This window comes from Mastomys coucha, unplaced genomic scaffold (assembly GCF_008632895.1).
Source record: "Mastomys coucha isolate ucsf_1 unplaced genomic scaffold, UCSF_Mcou_1 pScaffold1, whole genome shotgun sequence".
NCBI classification, from domain to species: domain Eukaryota; kingdom Metazoa; phylum Chordata; class Mammalia; order Rodentia; family Muridae; genus Mastomys; species Mastomys coucha.
The window spans coordinates 13,388,455-13,412,441 of record NW_022196891.1 but is presented as its reverse complement, the minus strand read 5'-3'; positions in this window follow the sequence as shown (position 1 = coordinate 13,412,441).

Sequence of the window (23,987 nt, the reverse complement as noted above, 5' to 3'; positions counted from 1 at the left end):
AAAACAAAAAGCATAAATGGACTGATCATGGCTCCTGCTACATGTGTAGCAGAGGACTGCCTTGTCTATTCTCAGTGGGACAGGATGGGCCTAATCCAGTAGAAACTTAATGCCACAGGAAAGGAGGATGTTTGCAGAATGAGGTAGGAGAGGGAGGATGGGTGCATGGCACAGCATCCTCTCAGAAGCAAAGGGGAGTGGGGAGGGGGTGAAGAACTTTATGGAAAGGGTACCAGGGAGGGAAGCAACATTTGGAATGCAAATAAATAAAATAATTAATAAAATAAAATAAAAAAATTGGGCCTATTAAATTCCACATATTTCATGACCCTCTTTCCCCAGCTTTATTATATTGATTTCTAAATTGGCCCAGAGAACTACATTTTGAGAATATGATTTCCATTATTTTTGTTATTTTATGTTTGTTCAGATGCATTTTTACAATCAGGAATGTGGTTTACCTTCATGAATGCTCTACCACATATGACTCAGGCAAGCTTAGAAGCTATAGGTTCTGCCCTGCACTGTTGGTACTCTATCTTCCTTCTGGTTCACATCTTCACTTGCAGTCTACTGATTGGCTGCAGCCCCCGAACCCATACCTCCACAGGCCTCCTGGGTGGGGAGACTGCTCTAACCTGGGACACATAGTTCAATCAGCCTCCTGGGATACCTGGATACACCCAGACCAACCAACACCAGAGACAACCAGATGGTGAATGTCAAGCACAAAGACATAATCAACAGAAGCCAATGCAATATGGCAACATCAGAATGCACCTCTCCTACTCCAGCAATCCCTGAATAATCTCACAATCTGGAAGAGCAAGATCATGACCTGAAATCTCATTTCATAAAGATAATAGAGGCCTTTAGAGACAATATAAACAATTCTTTTAAGGAAATACAGGAAAAGGCAATCAAACAGGTAGGATCCCTTAAAGAGGAAACAGAAAAATTCCTTAAATAAATATAGGAAAATAAAAATAAAATAAAATTAAACAGGTGAAAGGTCTTTGGTTGGCAGCTTAGCCTCTGGGAGCTCTGAGGGGTCAAAGTTAATTGCTCCTGTTGTTCTTCCTAATAAAAAGGTCCAAGATATAAAATTGGAAATAGAAAAAGAAGAAGAAGAAGGGTGAGGAGGAGGAGGAGAAAAAGAAGAAGACAAAACAGAAATTGAGATGACCCTGGAGATGGAAAACCTAGGAAAGAGAACAGGAACTACAGATGCAATCATCAACAACAGAAGTCAAGAGGTAAAGGAGAGAATCTCAGGTGTAGAAGATATCATAGAAGAAATTGTTATATCAGTCAAAGAAAATGACAAATGTAAAATGTTCCTAACTCAACACATTCAGGAAATTTGAGATTCTATGAAAAGGCTAAACCTAAGAATAATAAAAATAGAAGAGGGTGAAGATTCCAATCTCAAAGGAGTAGAAAACATAATCAACAAAATCATAGAAGAAAACAAAGAAAGAATATTAAAAGCTGCAAGAGGAAAAAGCCAGTTAGCATATAAATGCAGACCTATCAGAAAACACTAGATTTCTCAACACAGACTCAAAAGCATTCTCAAAAATTCACATAAAATGGGGCAAAAAGAAAGGCTAAACAGACACGAGAAGATTGAAATGCCCCCTGGGATTCCTCAGATCAACATGGATGAAGGCTTGACTTCAACAATAGAAGAAGCAGCAGAAAGTTCACACACTCATGGATTCTGAACTACTCTATACTCAATGATAGCTTATTCAGGGATGAAATAAAGAAAAATTAGACTTTCTAAACATCAATGATAATGAAGATATAACATACCCAAACTTATGAGACACAATGAAAGCAGTGCCAAGAGGAAAAGTCATAGCACTAAGTGCCTTCACCCCTAAGCTCAGATCACCACTTCAGCCCCAATAACTATTCAAAGCAGGACCAACCAGGAGTGCACAGGGCACAGGAATAGCAGAGCAGCTATGGACAGGATCCTTCCGATTACCATACGTACTTTGGGTCTAAGGCTGTTCCACAGCCCTCCACACACAAATCCTGCCCAGAAGAGAGTTGGTCTCCCTTGGAGTGCTGATATACCTAAGATCACAGGCTCACAGGCCCACAGAAGGGAAAAACTCCAGTCAGAGCCAGCAAAACCAATTAACACCAGAGATAATCAGATGGCAAGAGGCAAGTACAAGAACCTAATCAACAGAAACCAAGGCTACATGACATCATCAAAACGTAGTTCTCCCACTACAACAACTCATGGATATCCCAACACACTGGAAAAACAAGTCTCTGATTTAAAATCACATCTTATGATGATGATAGAGGACTTTAAGAAGGACATAAATAATTCCCTTAAAGATATGCCAGAGAACACAGGTAAACAGCTAGAAGCCCTTACAGATGAAACATAAACATCCCTTAAAGATTTACAGGAAAACACAACCAAACAGGTGAAAACACTGAACAAAACCTTCCAGGATATAAAACTGGAAATAGAAACAATAAATAAATCACTAAGAGAGACAAACCTGGAGTTGGAAAACCTAGGAAAGAGAGCAGGAGTCATAGATGCAAGCATCACCAACAGAATACAAGAGATTGAAGAGACAATCTCAAGTATAGAAGATACCATAAAAAAAATTGACACAGCAGTCAAAGAAAATGTAAAGTACAAAAAGCACCAAACCCAAAACATCAAGGAAATCCAGGATACAATGAGAAGACAAAACCTAAGGGTAATAGGTATAGAGAAGAGTGAAGATTCCCAACTTAAAGGGCCAGTAAATATCTTCAACAAAATTAGAGAAGAAAACAACCCTAACTTAAAGAAAGAGGTGCTCGTGAACGTACATACAGGAAGCCTACAGAACTCCAAATAGTTTGGACCAGAAAAGAAATTCCTCCTGTCACATAATAATCAAAACACCAAATGTACAGAACAAATAAAGAATATTAAAAGCAGTGAGAAAAAAAAAGGTCAAGTAACATATAAAGGCAGACCTATCAGAATTTGACCAGATATCTCATCAGAGACTCTAAAAGCCAGAAGATCCTGGGCAGATCTCATACAGACCTTAAGAGAACACGAATGCTGGCCCCAGTTACTATACCTAGAAAAATTCTCAATTAATGTAGATGGAGAAACCAAGATATTCCATGACAAAACCAAATTTACACAATATCTTTCCACAAATCCATGTCTACATAGGATGATAGGTGGAAAATTCCAACAACGGAGGGAAACTACACCCTAGAAAAAGCAAGAAAGTAATCTTTCAACAAACCCAAAAGAAGATAGCCACACAAACATAATTCCACTTCTAACAACAAAATAACAGGAAGCAGCAATCACTATTCCTTAATATCTCTTAATATCAGTGGATTCAATTCCCCAAAAAAAATGTCATACACTAACAGACTGGATATGTAAAAAGGACCCAGCGTTTTGCTGCATACAGGAAACATGCCTCAGTGAAAAAGACAGACATTACCTCAGAGTAAAAAAGGCTAGAAAAAATCTGAGCAAATGTTTCCAAAAAACAGGCTGGAGCAGCCATTCTAATATTGAATAAAATCAACTTTAAACCAATAATTATCAAAAAACACAAGGAAGGATACTTCATACTCATCAACGGAAAAATCTAATAAGAGAAATTTTCAATTCTGAACATGTTTGCTCCAATGCAAGGGTAACCACATTCATAAAAGAAATTTTACTAAAGCTCAAAGCACACATTGATCTCACACAATAATGGAGACTTCAACAACCTACTCTTATCAATGGACATATCATAGAAACAGAAACCAAACACAGACACAGTGAAACTAATAGAAGTTATGAACCAAATATTAAACAAAAGAATATACCTTCTTCTCCGGATCTCATGGTACCTTCTCCAAAATTTACCATATAATTGGTCACAGACCTCAACAGATATAGGAAGATTGAAATAATCCCATGTATACTCTCAGATTACCACAGACTAAGGTTGGTCTTCAATAACAGCAAAAACAACAAAAAGCCCTCAAACGCATGGAAACTGAACAACTCCTTACTCAATGATAGAAATAAAGAAGAAATAAAGAAATTTAAGACTTTTAGAATTCAATGAAAATGAAGGCACAGCATACCCAAATTTATGGAACACAATGAAAGAAGTGTTAAGAGGAAAACTCATAGCGCTGAGTGCCTCCAAAAAGAACCTGGAGAGAGCATACACTAGCAGCTTGACAGAACATCTGAAAGCTCTAGAGCAAAAGGAAGCAAATACACCCAAGAGGAGTAGATGACAGGAAATAATCAAAATCAGGGCTGAAATCAATCATGTAGAAAGAGAAAGAACTATGCAAAGAATCAACAAAACCAGGAGCTGATTTTTTGAGAAAATCAACAAGATAGATAAACCCTTAGCCAGACTAACCAGAGGCCACAGAGACAATATCCAAATTAACAAAATCAGAAATCAAAAGTGAGACATGACAATAGAAAACAACGGAGTCCAAAATATCATCAGATAATACAAAAACTTCTACTTAACAAAATTGGATAATGTGGATGAAATGGACAGTTTTCTAGGCAGATACCAGCTACCAAAGTTAAATCAGGATCAGATAAACCATCTAAACTGTCCCATAACCTCTAACAAAATAGAAGCAGTCATTAAAAATTTACCAACCAAAAAAACCCCAGGAACAGATTGGGTTTATTGCAGAATTCTTTCAGACCTTCAAAGAAGACTTAATATCAATATTCTTCAAACTATTCCACAAAATAGATACAGAAGGAACACTTCATAGAATGAATTATTCTATGAAGCCACAATTGCCCTTGTACCTAAACAATACAAAGACACAATAAAGGAAGAGAACTTCAGATCAATTACCCTTTTGAATATCAGTGCAAAAATACTCAAACCAAATGATCAAAATTACCATCCATCATTATCAAATAGGCTTCATCCCAAGGATGCAAGGATGGGTCAATATATTAAAATCCACCATACGATCTACTATACAAACAAACTCAAAGGAAAAAAAAAAAACACATGATCATCTCATTAGTTGCTGAGAAGGCATTTGCCAAAATCCTACAAGCATCTTGGAAAATCAGAAATTCAAAACCCATACCTAACAGAGTAAAAGCAATACACAACAAACAAGTAGGCAACATCAAATTAAATGGAGAGAAACTTGAAACAATTCCACTAAAATCAGGGACTAAAGAAGGCTGCCACTCTCTCCCTTCCTATTCAATATAGGACTTGAAGTCCTAGCCAGAGCAATTAGACAACAAAAGGAGGTCAAAGGGATGCAAATTGGAAAGGAAGAAGTCAAAATATCACTATTAGCAGATGATACAATTGTATAATTAAGTGACTCCAAAAATTCCACCACAAATCCCCTAAACCTGATAAACAACTTCAGCATAGTGGCTGGATAAAAATTAACTCAAAAAAACTAAGTAGCTTTCCTATACACAAAGGATTAAACAGGCTGAGAAAGAAATTAGGGAAATGACACCCTTCACAATAGTCACAAATAATATAAAAAAAAACCTTGGTGTGACTCTAACCAAGCAAGTGAGAGATCTGTATAACAAGAACTTCAAGTCTCTGAAGAAATCCAAGAGGATATCAGAAGATGGAAAGATCTCCCGTGCTCATGTATTGGCAGGGTTAATACAGTAAAGATGGCCATCTGGCTGAAAGCAAACTATAGATTCTATGCAATCCCCTACAAAATTCCAACTCAATTCCTCATAGAGTTAAAAAGAGCAATTTTCAAATTCATTTGGAATAACAAAAAACTCAGGATAGTGAAAACTATTCTCAACAATAAAAAAACTTCTTTTACTGGGATAAAACAAGTTTTTTTTTCTGGGGTAATCACCATCCCTGATGCCAAGCTATATTACAGTGCAATAGTGATGAAATAAGCAAACAAACAAACAAACAAAAAACTGCATGGTATTGGTATAGAGACAGGCAGGAAAATCAATGGAATAGTACTGAAGCCCAGAAATGAACCCACACAGGTCTCGTCACTTGAGATTTGACAAAGGTGCTAAAACCATCCAGTGGAAAAAAGACAGAATTTTCAACAAATGGTGCAGGTTCAACTGGATGTCAGCATTTCAAGAATGCAAATTGATCCATTCTTATCTCCTTGTACAAAGCTCAAGTCCAAGTGGATCAAGGACCTCCACATAAAACCAGATACACTGAAACTAATAGAAAGGAAAGTGGGAAAGGGACTCCAAAACATGGACACAGGGGAAATTTTCCTGAACAGAACACCAATAGCTTATCCTTTAAGATCAAGAATTAACAAACGGGACCTCATAAAATTGCAAAGCTTCTATAAGGCAAAGGTCACTGTCAATAGGACAAAATGGCAACCAACAAGTTGGGAAAAGATCTTTACCAATCCTACATCTAATAGATTGCTAATATCCAATATATACGAAGAACTCAAGAAGTTAGACTCCAGAGAACCAAATAAAAAATTAAAGAATGGGATACAGAGCTAAACAAAGAATTCTCAACTGAGGAATACTGAATGGCTGAGAAGCACCCAAAGAAATGTTCAACATACTTAGTCATCGGAGAAATGAAAATCAAAACAACCTTGAGATTCCACCTCACACCAGTCAGAATGGTTAAGAACAAAAACTCAGATGACAGCAAATGCTGGCAAGTATGTGGAGAAAGATAAACATTGCTGGTAGGATTGCAAGCTGGTACAACCACTCTGGAAATCAGACTGGCAGTTCCTCACAAAATTGTATATAGTACTTGTACTGGCTGGTTTTATGTGTCAACTTGACACAGGCTGGAGTTATCACAGAGAAGGGAGCTTCAGTTGGGGAAGTGCCTCCATGAGATCCAGCTGTGGGGCATTTTCTTAATTAGTGATCAATGGGATAGGACTCCTTGTGGGTGGTGCCATCCCTTGGCTGGAGGTCTTGGGTTCTATAAGAGAGCAGGCTGTGCAAGCCAGGAGAAGCAAGCCAGTAAGAAACATCTCTCCATGGCCTCTGCATCAGCTCCTGCTTCCTGACCTGCCTGAGTTCCAGTCCTGACTTCCTCTGGTGATCAACAGCCATGTGGAAGTATAAGCTCAATAAACCCTTTCCTCCCCAACTTGCTTCATGGTCATGATGTTTGTGCAGGAATAGAAACCCTGACTAATACAGTACTACCTGAGGACCCAGCTATACTGCTCCAAGGCATATACCCAAAAGATGTTCCAACATATAACAGATTCATATGCTCCACTATCTTCATTGTGGCCTTATTCATAGTAGCCAGAAGCTGGAAACAACCCAGATGTCCTTCAACAGAGGAATCTATACAGAAAATGTGGTACATTTACACAATGGAGTACTACTCAGCTATTAAAATCAATGACTTCATGAAATTCGCAGACAAATGGATAGAACTAGAAATTATAGGCCTGAGCTCGGTAATCCAGTTACAAAAGAACATGCATGTTATGCACTCACTGATAAGTGGATATTAGCCCAAAAGTTGAGAATACCCAAGATACAATTCAAAAACCACATGAAGCTCAAGAAGAAGGCAGATCAAAGTGTGGATTCATCAGTCCTTCTTAGAAGGTATGACAAAATACTTAAGGGAGGAAATACAGAGAGAGAGTGTGGAGCAGAGACTGAAGGAAAGACCATCCATAGACTGCCCCACTTCAGGATCCATCCCATATAGACACAAAACCCAGACACTATTGCGAATGCCAACAAGTGCTTGCTGACAGAAGCCTGATACAGCTGTCTCCTGAGAGTCTCTGCCAGAGTCTGGTAAATATAGAGGTGGATGCTTGAATCCAACCATTGGACTGAGCACTGGGTCCCCAATGGAGAACTTAGAGAAAGGACTGAAAGATCTGAAGGGGTTTGCAACTCACAGGATGAACAACACTATCAACCAACCAGTCTTACCCAGAGCTCCTAGCAACTTAACCAACAATGAAAGAGTATACATAGAGGGTCGCTGGATTCCACCCCCATATGTAGCAGAGGTTGGTCTTGCTGGACATCAATTGGTCCTGTGAAGGCTCAATGCCCCAGTGTAGGGGAATGACAGGGCAGGGAGGCAGGAGTGGATGGGTGGTGGGTGTGCACCCTCATAGAACCAGGGGGAAGGAGGATGGGATAGGGGGTTTCTAGAGGGGAAACTAGGAAAGGGGATGACATTTGAAATTTATGTAAATAACCTTGTTCTTTCCTTACAAGTCAGTAAACAAGGCATGCACATTCCACTGCAATCTATTCCACAGATTGCATTCAGTATTTAGCATATGCATCCCTCTATCTATCTTGCAATTAAAATGGGTGATATTTCCATAAAAACATAAATAGCTTGAGACCAATTTTGCTTATGAACATTGACCCATAATATTCAATAAAATTCTCACAAACTGAATCCAAGAGCACATTAAAAAACAGCATTCATCACAATCAAGTAGGCTTTATCTCAGGGATGCAGTAAAGGTTCAATATATGAAAATTCATCAACATAACCCACTACATAAACAAACTGAAAGAAAAATATCACATGATCATCTCATCAGGTGTTGAAAATGCCTTTGAAAACACCCGACATACCTTCATGTTGAAAGTCTTGGAGAGGTCAGGGATTTAAGGCAGATACCTAACCATAATAAAAGCAATATAGAACAAGCCAATAGTCAGCATCAAATTAAATGAAGAGAAATTTGAAGCCAGGCAGGGCATCGGTGGAAGGATAAGGACATCAACCCACCCACAAACATATCCTGTCTAAAATAAATGCAGGGACAAAGATGGAGCAGAGACTGAAGGAATACCCAACCTATAACCGGCCCAACTTGAGACCCATCCCATGGACAAGTATTAGTCCCTGACACTATTTATTTTTATTAGATATTTTCTTTATTTACATTTCAAATGATATCTCCTCTCCTGGTTACACCTCCAAAAAAATCAAAATAAAAAACAAAAACAAAAAACAAACCCTGTTTCCTCCCTCCTCCCCCTGTTCACCAACCGACCCTCTCCCACTTCCTAGCCCTGGCATTCCCCTACACTGAGGCATATACCTTCACAGGACCAAGGGCCTCTCCTCCCATTGATGACTGCCTAGGCCATCCTCTGCTACATATGCAGCTGGAGCCATGAGTCCCAACATGTGTGCTCTTTGGTTGATGGTTTAGTCCCTGGGAGTTCTGAGGGTACTAGTTAGTTCATATCAGTCCCTGACACTATTAATGATACTCTGTTACGCTTGCAGACAGGAGCCTGACATCACTGTCCTCTGAGATGCTCTACCCAGCAGCTGACTGAAACAGATGAAGGTACCCAAAACTAGACATTGGATTGAACTCAGAGACCCTTATGGAAGAGCTGGGGGAGGATTGAGAGCCCTGAAGGGGATTGAAACCCCATAGGAAGACCAGTAGAGCCAATTAAGCTGGACCCCTGGGAGCTATCAGAGACTGAGCCACCAAACAAGAGTGTATACAAGCTGGATTGAGGCTATCAACACATATTTAGCAGATGTATAGCTTGGTCTTCATATGGATTCTGAACATAGGAGTGGGGCCTATCCCCTAAATCTCTATCCTGACTGTGGTATCAGTTCATCAGCAGGTCTAGCCTTGTCTAGCTTCAGTAGAAGAGGATGTGCCTAATCCTGCAGAGATTTGAGGCACCATGGTTGGGGGATACCTTGGGCAGGGGAGAGGCTCTGCCCTCTTAGAGGAGATGGAAAGAATGGGTGGAGGGACTCAGTGAGAGCTGTACTGAGAGGGGGCAGAATTGTGAATATAAACAAATAAAATAAAATATAAAATAAAGAATTAATTATTAGTCATTGTTAAATAGAAGATGGCTAGATGAAAGAAAATTCTTGGGTATAGAGTGAGGGATACAACAAAAACAGAAAGCAAGGTGAGCAACAGCAGCAGTAAGGGCACTTAACAAAACCAGGACTACATATGCTACAGTGTAGTAGGTAGCCTGCACACAGCCCATTCAATTATTCCTAAGTCCTCTATTAAAAAAGGCATCCATGAGAAGTCTTAAGATATTCATTGGACTTCCCAAGAGCTCACAGGCAATTTTCAGTGACAGGATCTCACTTTGAGACTCTGAAGCCTTCAAAGTTAATAGTCAAATTTGATCAGAGACACCTTTTCCTGGTGTGAAAAATGAAGCTCAGAAGATTTTAATTAACCTGCTGTGATGGAGCTCAGACCCTACTAGGCAGTTGAAAGGACAAGAATTTGTGTAAAACACAGAGTTTGAAAGACATTGTTCATTTGGGGTTGTGGTATGGCTCGTTAAAGTGCTGCAAGCTTACCGTGCAGTCGTGTAGACCAGCATTACATCACTGTGGAACCCGGCAATAGCTTTTCACATTGCACCAGGCGGGTTAAGGACAGAGACAACAGGGCCTTGTTCTTCCTTGTTGGTCAGTCTAAAAAGAGCTCCAGAGTCAATGAGGCCAGACTCAGAAGACAAGTTGAGAATGATTTAGGAAGACATCTGACATACACCTTTGGACTGTACAAAGGGAACATGCACTTGCGCTGCATGTACACATCCTCCCATAAGTTCATCCATAGATCGTAAACATAACCACATGCATTATTCATTCAAATATCTATTGTGAGGACAACTTCTGCCTCCAAGTTACTGATACTGGTACCGTTCTGTTCTTTTTTTTTCTTGAAATATATGATGATTTTTGTTATGAGAGAGATAGATACTTAACCCTGCAAACATTGTAGAGTCCCCTAACATGTACTATGTATGCAAAATTCACATTTTCAGTGTGTGAGTGAGTGTGTGTGTATGTGTTAGTGAGTGTGTGTGTATATGTGAGTGTGTGTATGTGTGAGTGAGTGAGTGAGTGAGTGTGTGTGAGTGTGTGTGTGTGTGTGTGTGTGTGCATGTGTGTGTGTGAGTGAGTGTGTGTGTAAGCTTCCTGGAAATTATTTGTTTACATGGACAACTGAGTAACGTATTTGTCTCAGTAAGGGAAGAACATCAGAAAGGCCATATGAGAACAATGAAAGGAACCTCTCATGAAATGATCTATTCACGTCAGCAAAAGCACTGGTCGAGGCACAATAAACCTGGCATGTAAATAAGGAAAAGGAGGAATGTGGCAGCTTACATATTTATTTGAAAACTGCACATCATAGACATCTTCCAGTCTTTCAGTAAATAGCTCATAGACACTTAATGGAAAAATATCTGCTGAAAGAGAACTAGGAAGAGAGAAAAATAGAACCGCTTAGAAATTTTAATGTTACGTTTGCATCTAAAAGTGTTGGGGAAAGAATTCAATCTAAAATTCTAAATTTTGAGCATAACTTTTATTCAGTATTAGTTAATATAACTCTTCTAAGCACAGTGGGAAATTTTGTTGACTTCCCCAATATTAACCATAATTTTTGTGCATGTGGATATAAACACACACAGAGATACATGTGCATACACACATTCATATATAAATCCCATAAATAATTTATAAAGACACAATATCCAGTTTCATTTTGATGAACATAGTTTGAGTGAAATTGAATTTAATAACCTAACTGAAACATCCTCTAATATCTCTAGGGTCTCAAAGTTTTGCATCAGAAGTTTCTTTATTAATTTCATATTTTCAGTAGTGCCTCATCGCCTGTGATCACACTTTTCCTAGTTTCTTTTATCCACATTCCCATACATTTAAAAAAAAATAAGTCTACATATACACAATTTCTAAGTTTTAAATAAATTATGCTCCAGAATATCCTAAAAGTGCAGGTAATATTATTCTATACAGTCTTGATGTAGACCATCATTTCCAGTATTTAGTCACTATATACACTACACACTTGTTAGTGACTTATAAGCTTCCTTATTATCTAATTAATTGTTACAATAACACAGGTTTAAGTTCACAAAATACCACAACAGACAAAACTGATATTACTGGCAAAACAGATATGTGAAAAATGTTTCTTATGAGTGGGAAGGGGACAAAATATGCTAATAGGGATGACTATGAACAAAGTACACATATCTAGGAAATGCCAGAATGAAATCCATTATGTATGTTTAGCATATACCAATAAAAAGGAAAAATCTGTTAAACTATCTAGTGCTCCTCATACCTCGCCTTTGGAAATAAGGTGAATGCACCATTGACCACAGATCTCAGACTTAGGAAGCAGCCTGGTTATACATGTCCCAGGCTGGGGCATTTTGTGTGTCTGTGAGAAAACATGAGAAACTGAGATGAATTCGGGATGAAGACCCTAGCAGAAAATTTGGTGTGGAAAAGAATATTCTCATTTCACCTGCCTCTCTAGGCCTGCATATCCACAGCTCCTCACTTTAAGTATATATATATAAACATGGGGTTATTCTCTGAGAGACTGCCATATATGTTTCCCAGTTTTCTTCTGTTTTTCTAGAGTACTTCCTAAGTGCTGGACTGAACACTTGGCGCATGCAAAACAATATGACAGCCTTGGAACTCTATATAAATGCATAGTATTAAGTACTTTTTCAGATCTGTCTCATTATTTGGACATTTTGAAATACTTTATTACCATTATATTAAGTATGATAATATAAAAGAATAAAGAAAAATCATGTATTGAGTCTATCTCATCTGCAAACAACTTATCAGAGAAGAAACACACCTAAACTAGGATATCCTTTCATATTATATTTTTTTAGGTCTACCTGCTAATGTTCCAAAAAATATTTTCTGACAAATAATTTTTGTATTTTTATTTTGTCTTTGAGAATCTTGCATACTTTGCTCACATTCAACCTTCATTACCATCTTTTTTCCTTCCTCAACTCCTACTGAATCTCTTTCTCTTCCCAAATCAATACATTTCTAATTTTATAATTTGTTATGTTTTGCTTGGGTATTTGTGTGTATATGTATCACCCACTGAGTATTTACTGCTGTTTTCATGGTCATACATTCAGGGTTATTTCCTAGAGAATGGCCAACATACCAGTGCCTACAGCACTGAAGAAATGACAACAAAGCCTATTAACTGTATCCAGTTCTTCAAAGTGTTGTGCAGGCTCAAGAGCTCCTCACCTTACATAATGGGATGTTGATGAATGGAGTCTTGGTAAATATAATGCAGGTAACCACAGCTACTATGAACTCATGAGAGAAACATGACATCTTATTCCCAATACATCTGTTAGCTTTTATAAATTTTATTTTATCTTTATTTAATGTAATGTTTTTTAAAAAATAAACTCAAGGCATAATATAGTAATGATTATAACCAAAATCAAGTATTATCAAATGTCCTGAAAACTGGTAATTAACATTTCTGTAAGTGGTAACTGTGCTCCAAATTTAGTCTCTGAAACATGCAGGCTATTTGCATAATTATCACCCTATTGTGTATGTAATTTTTATCTTTATATTTAGCATAGTATCACCCAGCATCATTCTACAAAACAGTTTCATCTATATGTATACAATCACATCATTCTGCATATCTCTCCCATCTTCTTGTTAAGACTTGGTAGCTGCTTGAAGCCAGGTATGTAGTATCTTTTCAAGCTTCAAAACACGGAGCTTTGGAGAAAGTTAAAAATTCATTGAGTGTACTCTGCATGCAGCAATAGTAGAAACGTAAACACTAACACATCCAGAAACTTTTTGATCTGCGATGGGGTCTATCTTGCAAAATATACAAGTGCATTGGTGACACAAAACTTATGGGAGTGAGCAACTCTTACTAAGTCTCACTTCACAAGACAGAACCCATACTGGACACTACTTGGGTGATCAAGAACCTGAAATTCAAGAATTTAGGGTAAATCAAACACTATTGTTTTAAAATATATGACTACTACTACTACTACTATTACTACTACTACTACTACCTACTACTACTACTATTACTACTACTAAAGTGTCAATAAAAAGATTCCATGATATTCTGTTGTACTCAAATGTCAGTGCCTTAATTAGTCATCATTAGAGAATCTTTCTTCTATAGCAGATGGGAATAAATACAGAGGCAGACAAGCAGAGAGTGTGTGTAGAGTCAGAGATCTTAGAACACTCAGCCCTAAAAGGGGTGTCTCCATGAAACCCTTCCCCTCATGGTTAAGTGAAGTTCAAGGAAGAAGAGGCAGAATTAGTGCAAGATCTAGCTAGAGTTGATAGAAGACACCAAGAAAACATGAAATTGACACCTATGAAGTCACAGAGACTGAGGTAACATGCACAGGGAGGCATGTTGTGTCTGTAGTCGATAGGATCCTACAGCTGAAAAAAGTGGACATATTGCCCATCCCTAAGCCAGATGCAAACTTCAATTGAAACAAACTACTCTAAGGGTCGAGCAGTAGAGAGTCGACGGAAAGTGAACTCAGTAGCAACCTTACAGTTTCCTTGTCTCCTAATGTCCTGTCACCACATCGCTTTCCTTGTTTCCTGTTTTGTTTTCAATTTTATCTCATTTATTTTATTTCATTTCATTTATATAACTGTTTATTTTCTCTTTTTATCCTACAGGTCTTATGGCAGTTTAGTATTCCTATCATATTCCTGAATGTGCCAGTTAATGGGTCTCTGTTATTTGAAACTTCACATGGGCTCTTTTCTTTCTGCTTATTTGTTTTGTCTGATGTGGTAATTTTTGTTTTGTTTGGCTTGCTTTTATTATTATCCCTACTTGTTTTCTAATGAGAGATAGAAAGAGGGTGTATCTGAGTGGGAACGGGTGGGGTAGGCGTAGAGAAGAGTACACAGAGACAAACAGTCGTCAAGTTGTGAGGAAAAACATCTATTTTCAATAAAAGAAAACAAACAAACAAACAAAAGTAGTTTCTCAGGCTAGTGAGATGACTCATCAGTAAATCCACTTACCACCAAGACAGACAACCTGAGTGTGCAATCCCAGGGATCCACAGGTAGAAGGAGAGAACCCATTCCTGTAAGTTTTCCTCTGACCCACACACTCAGCCACACACACACAAATAAGACATTTTACAAAGCGCGTCTGCTCTATGTTGATAGTGGTTTGTATAGATGGCTGTATTGTCAGATGAACTCATCCCTCAGGGACTAGATTGGATGGAACTCTAACACAAGAAGCCAAAGGAGAGAAGCAGAAGAGATTGTAAAGCTGGAGCATATACAGGTGGCAGATGCTAGGAAAGGTTTTTCTAGCCTAATATGCAAACATTTGTAATTTTAAGAAAATTAAATGTGAAATGGTGTGTTTGGTATATTTGTTGGCTAGGATTTCTTTTTAAATTACAAAACATTTATACTATTATACAACAACAAACATTTATACTATTAAGTATATAAAACCTGCTTATTTCTTGAAAATAAATTTTAAACATGAAACTTAGAAACAACTTGTGAGCAGTAGGTGATTAAATTGTTTCTATTTTCCATGAAATTGCCAAAAAAAACCAATTCTATTTTTCATTTGCTTCTAATAAGATTTTCACATCCCTTGATAATTACTTCACTGTTTTATCATTCTTCCTGAAATTGAAAACTCTTCGATACAATGAATGAAAAAAAAAGTCACAAACAAACACTTCACAAAGAATCGTTTTTCATTCATGTCACAGAGCACAATAGAAACATTTCACCCCTGGCTCTTCCATTTGACCAGATTGAAATATCTCTAATCTACGTTCCAGCCTCACTTGAAAAGAATCTCTCAGCAGTTTCTAGAGGGAAAAATCCCTCCAGAAGATAGCAATCTCACCTTACTCCAGCAAGACACTCTTTACACACCTGTTGCCAGGCCTTCATTGCCATGATAGAACATACCCTGAAACACGAGCCTAGATAAGGCCTTCTTTCTTAATGTTGCTTTTGTCAGGTATTTCTCCACAGAGGGAAGACAAAAGCTAGAGCACTGGCTTTGCACTCTCTATCATACCTCCTTTATCAATATTTGGGAAAAATCCCTTTAATATCCTATGTGATCCATATAGAAATAATGTTTTTATTTCATACATTTTCAAATATAAGCCATATAGTTTTCCAGTTGAAATTTGATCTTTTTCTCGCATAATTATAATTTTCACCTTGGTCATTAATATCCCTCTTAAAACTTGGATTCCTTCATCTTAATCTATTTGGTTGGTATAATTTATAATGAATGTCATTTACTTTTGTTTCAAGGTGGCCTTTCAGACTCTCACTACTACAAACTTGATGACAAAGTGACACAGTATAAAAGGAAGCTACCAGACTTGCTCTGGTGCACAGGACAGCTAGACAGGCCAGCTCTTCTTTAGCAAGCCCCATACCTAGCAGTGCCCAGGGGAAGCTCTAAGAAAGCCTCATGTGTCATCTTTCCTGGACACACATGTGAAAATGAAAATTAGCAGTAGCATTCACTGGACACTTGATAGTAAGAGCTCCCAGAAGTACCTCATTATGAGACAGGAACTGCCACTTCTTCCCAGGGGTCAGGTCTTGAAGCATGCTCTTTGTCCTTGCAGCATTTCTAATTATGCATACCTTGTTTTGGGCTCACCATGTTGGTTTGCAGTGAGACTCCCCACATAATCCTTCCTACATGGAGGTTTCTAGATCGGAAGTAGGTGCTGGTATTCCTTTAAGAAGTGATCATGAATGTTTTTCTCAAGACATTGTTAACCCTGATAGCAAGATTCAGGTCCAAATCCAGTAACAGCTGTCTGCCACTTCACATTTCCTACAGACTTTTTTTTTTTTACTTCCTTTCTGTCTCTTATTAGAAAAGAGCAGGATTATAGGATGTGACAATAAAACATAACAAAATAAAATATAATGAGATAAAACAAAAAATATCACATCAAAATTAGATAAACCAACAGAAGGAGAAGTTCCAAGGGAAGAAAAAAGAATCAGAGACTCACTCACTCTGAACTCAGGAGTTCCATAACAATATGAAACTGAAAGCTATAATACATATGCAGAGGACCTGGTGCGGACCCATGTTGTCCCTGTGCTTACTGCTTCAGTCTCTGTGAGTTCACTTGAGTTTGCTAAGCTGATTTACTGGACTTTGTTCTGGTGTTACACTTGTTCTGGTCTTACATTTTTGCACTTTCTTTTAGTAAGGTGCCTGAAGCTCTGAGGAAAGGGATTTGATGAAGACATACTATTTAGAGTGATATGTTTCAATGTCTTTCTGCATAAAGTCTGGCTATTGGTTTCTATATTTTTTATATCTTTTATATCACATTTCATATATTTGTAAGAGGAAGCATCCCGATATATGATAAAGGTACTAATCTATGAGTATAGCAGAATATCATTAGGACTTATTTTGTTATTAATTTTTCTTTAAATCAGCAGTATTTGGCTTCATTCTAGGTTTCCGAGCTATCTGATTTCTGATTCTTGGTCAACAAGCAATGCCAGGCATGTATCCTATCTCGTGGAGTAGACCTTAAATCAAATTAGGTATTTGTCAGTTACTCTTTGAGTTTTGTTGCACCATTACCCAAAAATATTTTTCAGGCAGGACAGTATTGTAGATTAAAGGTTTTTGTGGAGGCATTTATGTTTATATTTCTCCTTTAGTAACCTGCCGAGTAACTTCCCATACCAAATACATTAGAAGATGGGAGTGAAAATTCTATATATGCACCAGCTCTCGTTCTCCATGCTCAATGAGTTGTCTAAGTGTTGTTTTCAGCACAGGGGCCTTGCTTTCCATTTTCAGAAAATAACCTATTGCCTTAGCAACTGTTTCAATTGTTTTTTTTTTTTTTTTGGGTTTCAATGGGACCCCCTTGACTGACAACTCACTTGGATATAACCTAGTCCTGGTCCTGAAAGCTTTGTTTGGTGACAAGAAGTGGTCAGATGGGATTCTATCTCCTTCATTATTTGAAGACTTCATTAGGATTGCTTTCACATATTTTACGAAATTTACAGTGCACTAGATTTTCAAAGCATACTTAAAGTGCCCTCACTTCTAGGCATTTTCTCCACATTTCCTACTCAAGCCCATTGGCTCCCCCTCCCTACCTGATTCTCCCATTTCCATCTCCCTCACCCCACAGTTGATACATCAAATCTAATCTACTTTATCCTTCCTGGGTGATCAATGTGTCTCCTGTAGTCCCTTCTATACCTGATCTTGCTAGCACTACACATTGTAGCTTGATTATCATTTATTTGAAGTCTAATATTCATATATAAGAAATTGATAACAGTAGTCTGTCTTTGCTACTTTGTGTTTTCTTATTTTTGACTTCCATTATCGTCTGGGTTTCACCCCCTATCATTAGATAGGTGAGAAAATAAAGGTTAGAGGAGAGAGAAAGATCTGAATCTAATTAATTTCTACTTTGCTTGTAGCTGGTCTTAGGTAATTTGTGGGTTTTCTTTTTCATATCCTGGTTTCACCCCATCACTGGATATAAGAGAAAGAAGGATAGACAGGAAAGAGAGAGAGAGAGAGAGAGAGAGAGAGAGAGAGAGAGAGAGAGAGAGAGAGGATCATTGAATCTAATTTGCTTCTTCTTTGAGCATGACAGCTAACCAACTACAACCACACACACCCTGAAAGACAAATATGAGTATTTCAACACTTGGCTCCCAGGTGGTGAAACTGTTTGGGAGGTATGTAACCACTAGTAGGTAGAGCTTTGATAGAGGAAATAGGTCATTGGGTTTGGTCTTTGAGTATTTATAGTCTTGCCACTCTTCCTGTTCTCTCTGTTTTTGTCCTGTGGTAGACAGAAATGTGATCTGCTCCTGTTGTCTATTGCTATGCCTTCTTTATAATGATAGACTTTATCTCTCTGGAACCATAAGCCAAAATGTGCACTTTCATCTTTAGTTGCATTTCATCATAGTGTTTTATCCTACTAGTTCCTGAAACAGAAAATTACAGGTTATCTATTGCTCAATGCATACTGTACTTCCTTGTTGCTTATAAAAATGTATTAAGATGAAAATCATATCAATGAACACAGTTTTGTAATTTATTTCTTTGTATGGTGACAGGAGCTGTCAGAAGATGCAACTCCCAGGGTTATAAAAGGGCAATGAAGAGAGTTCTTTATGTTTCCAGGAAAGATAATTGCCCAGTTTTTGAATCTGAGGTAAACAAACACTCACAAACCTATGACCAATAGAATGCTTGAAATCTTTGGGTAAAAGATCACGACACCAACAGAGAATTAAATATTATGTGGAGAACATTTACAGTCCTGACTCAAACATGGAGATCATGAAAATCTTTGATGCAGTGAAAAATGTGTTTCTTCCCTCACCGTGGTAGTTGCAACCACTGTCAGACATTTGCTGTACTTGTATACCTTCTTGATCTGCAGTACATTCTGTGTAGTGACACAGAGCAGCTTCATTCTCCTGATTCCACTGCCAGACATTTGCAGAAGGCTGCTCTTGTATACCTTCTTGATCTGCAGTACATTCTGTGCTAGTGACACAGAGCATCTTCAATCTCCTGATTATTGTCAGGTCAGGGTTGTTGTCTTTCACAAATCTGAGGTATGGTGAAATTGAATAACCTGCCTATGATGGTTAGCTTGCCAAGTCATAAAATAACCTTAAAGACAAATCCCTGAGGATTTTTGTAAAGGAGATTTTAGATTAGGTTGCCTGAAGTGAGAAGAAATGTGGTTGAAACAATATCATGGGATGGGCTTCTTGACTACATGAAAAGGAGGAAATGACCCGAGCACCAGCTTTCATCACTCTATTTCCTGATGTGCACGGAAGGTGACCAACTGACTCACACTCCTGTTATTCTGACCTCTGTACCATGATGGTCTGTACCCTAAATCTTTGCATACAAGTAAACTCTCCCTTCTTCAAATTAGTTTTTGGGTTTTTTTTTGTTTTGTTTTGCTCTGTTTTTGTTCGTTTTTGTTTTTTTGTGGTTCTGTGTTGTTGTTTTTGGTTGGGTATTTTGTTGCAGCAATGAGAAAGTGGCTAACCCCATGTCCAAATTATCATGTCAGATGTTCTTTTTACTTCCATCCCACCACAAAGCAAAACAAAGAAATCAATTTTATTTTACTCAACCCTGTGAGGAGGTACTGTCAGGTGACGGTGGAGAATTCTATCACAATTACCCATGCACATAAACACATTTAATCTCCATAGCATACAGGTATGTTAAACTTTATTATCATAACGTTGTAGGAGCACAAAATAAGATGTGAGAAGATGAAACTTAGGAAACAGCAACTTCGTCTGCGACTCTCAGCAAAATATTTAAACCCAAGTTTGTCTATCTGCAAAGAGCATCTCACTCCATTAACTTCACAAGGAAAGTAATTTTATAAATGCTTTTTTATTGTCTTCAAGAAATGTCCTTTATTGTTTGCAAAGGATAATGTTCCATTGAATATATTGATCATCGAAATGGCAGAATTTCTCCAAGAATAAAATACAATGATTTCCCCACTAAACTGTTGCCTTAGAGCATGTTCTTTAGAAGAGAGCTAAAGCAATTGGGCTGATTTCTTCAGTTTCAAAGTGAGGATGAGACTTAATTTTCTATCAGTATTTCAGGTAGGGTAATTTCCTAATATTTCACTTTGATAGGGCTTTCACACAGCTACTGGTTCTCCCAGAATCATCGGTAGATTTGAATAGAGGAAATGAGATGCTTTTCCTGCTAATGCCCAAAGTTTATTTAAATGGTACTCATACTGGAAAGCTTCTTATATCTCTGTAAGCTGGGATAAAAAGCAGAACACAGTTGGAATTCCACAGACAAGTGATGTCTGCTGACACAGAGTTTTTCAGATCTAAGAAACACAGGGCAGGAAGGCATCAGCATGACACTTCTGCAGTATTTTATCTTTCTTTTATGGCATCCCGCCTTTGGCTGTGTGGGACTTGCCAATATTTACTGAACAGTTGAAAAGTATCAGAGTCTGTTTCATGTAGAGGAAGAATTGAGTAAGTCAAAATTATACATTTGTACTCTATGGAGCAGCAGCCATAGAGTCATGACTTATGCCTGGTCAGGAGCAGACACTGGCATGTGGACAAGTTCATGGTAGTCCTGACTCTGCAGCCATACACACATGTCTGGTGTACTGGCTGGTTTTGTGTGTCAACTTGACACAGGCTGGAGTTATCACAGAGAAGGGAGCTTCAGTTGGGGAAGTGCCTCCATGAGATTCAGTTGTGGAGCATTTTCTCAATTAGTGATCAAGGGGGTAGGGCCCCTTGTGGGTGGTGCTATCCCTGGGATGGAAGTCTTGGGCTCTATAAGAGAGCAGGCTGAGCAAGCCAGGGGAAGCAAGTTAGTAAGGAACATCTCTCCATGGCCTCTGCATCAGCTCCTGCTTCCTGACCTGCTTGAGCTCCAGGCCTGACTTCCTCTGGTGATCAACAGCCATGTAGAAGTAAGCTGAATAAACCCTTTCCTCCCCAACTTGCTTCTTGGTCATGATGTTTGTGCAGGAATAGAAACCTTGACTAAGAAACCTGGTCAAGAGCAGATACTGGCATGTGGACAAGTTCATGGTAGTCCTGACTCTGCAAAGAGGATTTAGGGTATTTTTTAGAATGTTCATACACAAGTGAGTTTCAAAGGGAATGACTTTGAGTTTCCAACAGGAGATTGTGTCACTCATTTGTGCATGCAGAGACCATCATTCATAATGAAATCTTCTTATTCCTTGGAACACATCATCTCAGGATAGCCTTGCAATTTGTCTGCTCTTAAAGTGCAACTAACCTGAGTAAAAGAAAACAAGCAATTTAGGCCATAGAGATGTGTCAGCTGGGAAAGGTATTTGCTGGCAAGACTGAACACATGAGTTCAATGCTCAGGATATTCATCGTAGAAGGAGAGAACCACATCTTCCAAGTCTATCTCTGTCCTCCATGTATCTGCATAGCATATGAGTGTCTACACACATGCACATAAAATAAATGTTAAAATAAAAACCACACATTTCGCAAACCTTAAAACCTGCTAAATTGATGAAATATTTATAACTCAAGCATGAAGAGCTGAGGTTGAATCCTTAGCATCCACATAAAACTAATTATGGTGGCTCAGACTTGGTACCTCAGTACAAGCACCATAAAGATAGATTCCTAGAACTCCTTGGCCAATTAGCATAGCCAAATGGATGAACTCCAGGTTCAGTGAGACTCTATATCAAAAGATAAGATGGAAAAGCACAAAGAAATATTTTGTATTTATCTCTGGCATCCTCAGGCATGCATGCAGACTGCAAGCGCACCCATGAGTCCATACAAACATATACATGAGCCAATGCAAACAACTTGCATAAGCATGCACACATATACATACACTCATGGGAGCGGGATGAACACAGTACACAAAACTAGTTCAAAAACCTCTTTGATACACACCAATTATATTCAAGACTCTGAATCATTGTTTTTTTTTTTAAATTTTCTTTCTGTGTATGACATACGTTTGTGATTGTGTGTGTGTGTGTGTATGTATGTGTGTATGTGTTGTTTCTTAGTGAAAGAATCTACAAGTATAATGTATATGTGAATGTCAGAGGATAATTTCTCCTTAAGTTTTCACCTATTTTGCTTGAGGCAGTGTTTTTCTTTCGCCAGGACTATTGGACTACCAACATCCAGAAATCCTTCTGTCTCCATCTTGCATCTCACTGAAGGCATGTTAAATTACAGACACACACAGTCCCTTTTGAGAGGGGTTCTAGAAAACTATACCAAGGTCCTTGCATTTTTTGATAAGTGCTTTCTCTTAAGCCATTTTTTTCTCAGCCCTAACTCTCCAAACTTTGATGATTTCGTCTGGGTGACATGTATAAACTACTCATAACATTCTGACAGTTGGGCAACAATAACATGATGATATTCACAAAAAGGTGGCTTTCCAGGCACAATACTTTCTAAAGTGCGTAAACCGTAACCCTAACCCTCATTACTCATAACCCTCATAAGCTAAACTACATGTCCTGGAAGAAATTACTACTCGTTCATCTTGGGTAAATATACAAGCAATAACCCTTGTTTGTCAGATATTCCAAAGGAGTTTCAAATAGGGAAACTAATGCTAGCTCTTTAAAAAGTGCTGAATACAGTAAGTACATTCCTGTCTAACACTGTGAAATCTTCAGCTTAGTTACATTCATAAATAAAAGCTGCTAATTTTATACCTGTGATGTTCATATTTTATTAAAGATAAAGTTTTTCTACAAATATAGAAAGAAGATATCAAAATTCATGTTACAATTATTTATCTATTGGTGTGGAAGTTGGAGACCAACTTTTTTTTAGGAGTTATTTCTCTGTTTGTGCTGTGTGGGTGCCTTGTGCTTAATATGGATCATCCGGCTGGCTCACTGCCTTTACCCACTGAGATATCGATAGGTTTTAAAGAGAAAAACTTACATGCATTCAATGATTGCTGTCAGATTCACCATATGAAGAAAGGCTTTGGTTAAGGAAGGCAAATGGTAGTTTGTACACAGGAGAAAGGAGGAAGCTGGTAATTGAGGGTCAGGAGCAGAGGATGGGATGGTAGGGAAGTGAAATCAAGTTTCTCTTACAACTTGAGACTTGAGGTTTTGGCAAAAGCTATTTTTTTCTCATTGTGAACTTAGTAGATATGTCTCTGGAATTTAAAAGAAGCTGTATTTTTTCCAAGACTTTAGTATGATATGGTTGGAGGATTGGTTCTTGAAAAAGTGCTATAGATTTCCACAAAGTGACTGCTAGGTAGAAGTCTTTTGGTCATTGTGAGTATGCCTTCTAAGGAGACTGTGGGTTCCCAGTTTATCTGCCTTACTCCCTGTACCAGCTGGTTTTGTGTGTCAACTTGACACAGACTGGAGTTATCACAGAGAAGGGAGCTTCAGTTGGGGAAGTGCCTCCATGAGATCCAGCTGTTCGGCATTTTCTCAATTAGTGATCAAGGGGGTAGGGCCCCTTGTGGGTGGTGCCATCCCTGTGCTAGAAGTCTTGGGGTCTATA